The sequence below is a fragment of the Mastomys coucha genome, unplaced genomic scaffold, assembly GCF_008632895.1.
Source record: "Mastomys coucha isolate ucsf_1 unplaced genomic scaffold, UCSF_Mcou_1 pScaffold16, whole genome shotgun sequence".
In the NCBI taxonomy this organism is placed as follows: domain Eukaryota; kingdom Metazoa; phylum Chordata; class Mammalia; order Rodentia; family Muridae; genus Mastomys; species Mastomys coucha.
The window spans coordinates 64,075,450-64,080,539 of record NW_022196898.1 but is presented as its reverse complement, the minus strand read 5'-3'; positions in this window follow the sequence as shown (position 1 = coordinate 64,080,539).

Genomic DNA, 5,090 nt, shown 5'->3' with positions numbered 1-5,090 from the left:
AAAAAAAAAAAAAAGAAGAACCTAGGATCAGACCACATTCTTTGTTGACTTCTGGTGTCTCCTGATACAGAGCATGAGTGTACCATCACGCAGCCCCTTGCTTGTATTACAGTGTCTGAACACTCCTGGACTGTAAGCTGATCAAGTTCCTTAACCCCATAATCTAGCTGATAGAAGGTAACCGAACACCACCTCTGCCCATGTGATAGGGGAGAATTCCTCTGTCTTCTCACCTGAATACAACAGGCTTGTGCCACCCAGAAGAATGAAAAGGTGACTCAGAATATGTGGGGTCCGCACAGCCCAGGGGGATATCTCTATGAAGAGGAAGAAGTATGGGCCCCACAGATAACAGGTCAGTGTGAAGAATGCTGGTTGGCTTGCTCCCAGTGAGGTTTTGAAATAGCTTGTGTTGAAACAGCCCGTTGATTTGGCCATTTCGTCTTTTTAGACTTTTGAGATACGTGTGCAGGTGGACGTCTTTAACACACCCTGAGGCATTTTTAAGTACATGGCTGATAACGGTGTCTAGTGGGTTAAATGTCAACGATGTTGGCCTTTCTTAGAAAGGGGAGGTTGACAGATGCAGATATTTTTGTGGGTGAGCATCCCTTTGTCCTGTGTGTCATCAACACTAGTGTATCACTCCCCCCATAACATTTAGTATGTCTCACAGGAACTACTTCGTTTTTGACTCCTTTGAATTCATTGCACTGTAGATGTCTGCCCGAGGGTATGTATGAGTGTGTGTGTGTGTGTTATGGTGTGGGTATGGGTAGTGTATGGGGTTTGTTTTTGTGTGTGGTGTGAGTGTATGTGGTGTATGGTGTGTGTTTGGTGTGTATGTGTGATTCTTCCATCCTTTAGAAGTTATGGAAAAGTTAAGTGTTCTTTAAAAATCTAAGGCTTGCCTCTAGTTTAAGTCAGTACTACAATTCTACATTCTAGAGCAGAGGCACTGCTGTTAACTGACCTTATTCTAAAATATCCTTTCCCATTGCTTATAGCCCTTCTTGATTCCACAAGCATTTTGAGTCCTACTGAGTAGGGTAGCATTAGTGGACTACAGCCTGTACCTGGAATACTCTCTCAGCCCTGGGCCCGACGGCTCTTCTATTTATTCCCATTTCCTGGAGGAGACAAGTGTAGCTTCCATGAAACAATGCAGGTCAGTTGTACAGCTAAGAATACAAGGGCTTGAATGCAGGGGCTGTCACTGAAGGCCACATGGTCAAGGCTCTCCTGAGGGTAACTGTCCTCCGACCCAGGGTTAAGCTGAAAGATTGCAGAGGAGCAACAGAAAGAGCAGTGTGAGGAGACAGTGGGGGCTGATGCGGCTGACAGGGTACCTCTAATTTTCCTCATCTAAATTTTATAGCAGTTGTGAAAGTAACAAATTGGCCCAGAAAACTGGATACCCCTTCCAAATAGATAATACTATGTTTTATGACATTTATTGTAGTAATCTGTTATAAGTTACTGAGAACTTCACTAGTCCACACAATGCTTTGATCACCCACCATTCCTTCCTTGACCTTCATTTGCTCCCCATCACCCACATCACTTTTCCCTTCCATCTTCATCGCCCCTCCCCGCCCCGAGTCCACACAGTGTTGACTGCATGTCCGTGGGTGTAAGAACATCTACTGTGGCCTTGCAGGGGCCATATTCCTGAACACTGTCCTCTCCTTCCTCAGCTGCCATCTGTCACCAAGAGCTTCTTAGCTAGGGGTGGGACATCATGACCCCTTCCCCATCCACGTTAGAATTTTGATATGCTGGATCTTGTGCAGGTCTGGTGCGTACAGTCACAGCTGCTGTGAGTCTATGTGTGCAACAGCCCTGACCAGACACTCCTTTGAAAACATTTTTTTTAGTGTTAGACAGCTCAGCTTGATCCCAACACTTCCTACCTTGGCTCGTTTCCACTAAGAGACACATAAAGGGGGAAACCAATTCTAATGTAGTAACCATTCCATTAGTGAAGTAATGTGTTTGAGTTCTGATTCTGGAGAAGTTTCTGTTTTCTTTTTGTGTGTGTGTGTGTGTGTATGCCTGCATGGGTACACCTGAAGCTTGCTGTTTCTGCTACACTGACTAGCCAGTGGAATCCTGGGGTCTACCAATCCCTACTACCCTCATCTCACAGGGTGGCCACAGACATGCAGTGTCTGGCTTTTTTACCAATGCCCGAAATTCAAACTCAGGTCCTTATGCAGAAAGCAAGCTCTTTGCCTACAGAGCCACCCCCTCAGATCCCCTCCCTGTGCTTGGAGGACCAGAGTCTCACTCTATACAGAGTACTGGCATAAGAATTGCAACACTGGGTCTGGGGAGATGGCTCAGGGGCTATGAGCACTGACTGCTCTTCTAGAGTTCCTGAGTTCAATTCTCAGCAACCACATGGGGGCTTACAACCATCTGTAATGGGATACCTTCTTCTGGTGTGTATGAAAACAGGGACAGAGTACTCACATACATAAAACAAATAAATAAAAATGTTTTAAAAAAAGTTAAAAAAAAAAGAATTGCAACACTGTCTCAAATACACAGCAGGCAATACTTCCTGAATGCTAGGATTATACATGTTAATACTATACCTTCTATTCCCCACTCCCTTTTAAAGAAAGATTTCATATAGCTCAGGTTGGCCTTGAACTCATTATGTAGCTGAGGTTAGCCTTAAGGTTGTGGCCCATCTGTCTCCATCTACTGAATGTTGGGATTACAGCCATAGGAACCACCATATTGTTTTTTGCAGTGTTTGTGATCCAGCTCCAATGTCTCTTGTGTGCTAGGGAAGCATCTAATCAGGTTGCATCCTGGACCTAAGTCTCTACTCTCCAAATCCAGGTTTTCTTCCTTGCATCCTGAGAACTACCATCTCTGGGTTGCTCACTCACCTTATATGTCTCGCTTTTTATTTAATACATTTTTTGAGGATTTTATATATACAAGACATGGCACAGTCTTTTGGCGATGGCAGTCATGGGCTCAGGTGTCTTGACACAGCCCATGCATGATGAGCACCTCCAGAGAGAGCAGCTGATAAAATTTTATGAAACAGAGAAGAGGGACGGACCAAGGGCCACAAGACGTAGCATGTAAGCTAGTTGGTCAAGAAGATGTTGGCAGGTAGAAACGGTGGCAATGGCATTCTAAAACACCAAATCTGTGGTGTCATGGAAGGCACTGACCTGTAAAGGGCACGTGGCATGCTTGGAGAACAGAGCCTCCTGCTGTGAAGCAGTATGTGTACAAAGTGGAAAGAAAGGGTTAGATAGGCTGGCAAGATGGTAAGGATGGCAGGCCAAGGGTCTCAAATTCCTGGCAAATTCCTGATGTGTATAAATACCATTCAAATCCAAAGAGGTGGCGAAAGCCAGCAGACTCTTTAGCATGTGTCCACCTGCTCTTACCACTCCACACTCATTTTCTGACACATTCCCCTTCACTTACTCCCTCTCCCCATGCAAATCTTTCCTGGGTCATTCAAGAATGCTCACACCTCACCCATCAGCATTTGATGGTCCCTCCAACTAGACAGATCTTTCCCCAAATATCTGCACAGCATGCTTGTTTGCTTTGTTCAGACCTTTTCTCTGTAATAATTTACAAGAGAGGTTCCTGTGTGTACCCCTGTTCCGAAAGTGACCCTTTGTCCTGTGTCTTAAAACCCACCTTTATTCTTTTCCGTAGTTCGTGACTCCACCCAAAGGCTTATGGATTTGTCCTTGCTTTCCCCCTTCCCTGGTTATGTACCACACCTGAAGTGTAAGTTCCTTAGCTACAGGTGTGTGCACGCACAAACACACACACACACACACACACACACACACACACACACACACACACGCGTGCACTATTTATTGCTTTAATCCCACTATCAGGAACAATGTTTGGTACAAAGAAGTTATTCGAAACTTGTTTTTGAAATTAATGTCTATTAATACTTTAATTTCCAACCTTGGCAGTACTTCAGAATGGTCTTTTCACTTTCTTAAGTGACTATGTGTAAAATAAGCTCTCTAAGTGCTTGTGAAGAACTGTTGGGTCCTAGGGCCAGCTCTCCTGCTTGCCATAGGTGCCAAGGGGTGAGGGTGGGGGAGGGCATCTCTGTCTTTCCCATGATGCCTCATGGCAGACAAGTTCCAGGGGACCAGCACACCTATGCTAAAGACCAGCTTTCCTGTGCCCTTGCCAACAGGGTCACCTCTACTCTGCTGCCCAGGTGAGGCACAGATCCTGCTCTCCCAAGTGCTGTAGCATATGAGAGTCAGGGACAGCTCTCCTGCTCTCTTGACCCTGTTGGGGCTAACTCTCCCACCTCCCACCGATGGCTAGGGCAAAAGGGAAGTAAGGGGATCTCTTCCTTACAAGTGGCAGGGCCAGCTCTTCTACAGTCACGTCTTTGTGTCTGGATCAACTGGAACCCCCACATTCAGGGCTAGCTTTACGGTGCTGCCCAGGTGAGGTTCAAGGTCTGCTCTCCCTGAGTGCTGTCACAGGAGACAGGCAAGAGCTGGCCGGGCCTCCTGTGTAGACAAGGGGGAGATATCCTCTTCTTCTTCCTCCGTTCCTCACCATATATGGAAGGTGGGTGATCTGGCCAGTAGAGTAGAACTGGACATGTCTCTCACCAGCTTCAACACTCTGGAGAGCGAGTCCCACACCTCACCAGGGGAGCAGGCTAAACCTGGTCCCGGCTGTGGGGTTGGCTGATGAGGATACAAGGTCAGGAAAGCTGGTCGACTCACCACCTCAGATACCTCTGAAGCCCAAACCTAGGATTTTGAGTTGGCCCACTCCAACATCTACCCCAGAGATGAACTTCTGGAGTCCATGAAGCAGCCAGTCCTACTGATTTCCAAACTACAGGATCTCCATAACACAGAGCAACAACATAATACCGGAGAGGAGTTCCAGTATTGACAGAGTAGCAGAAGTCAGAAGCCTTGAACCAGACCAATGACTCATTGCAATGAACATTTGCAAGCAAAGAAGTGTGAACGAAATGGTGTACTGTGGGATGACACACTGTGACACATTACAGCTTTCACAAAGTTTGGCTTTTTCCCCCTCTGTTGTGG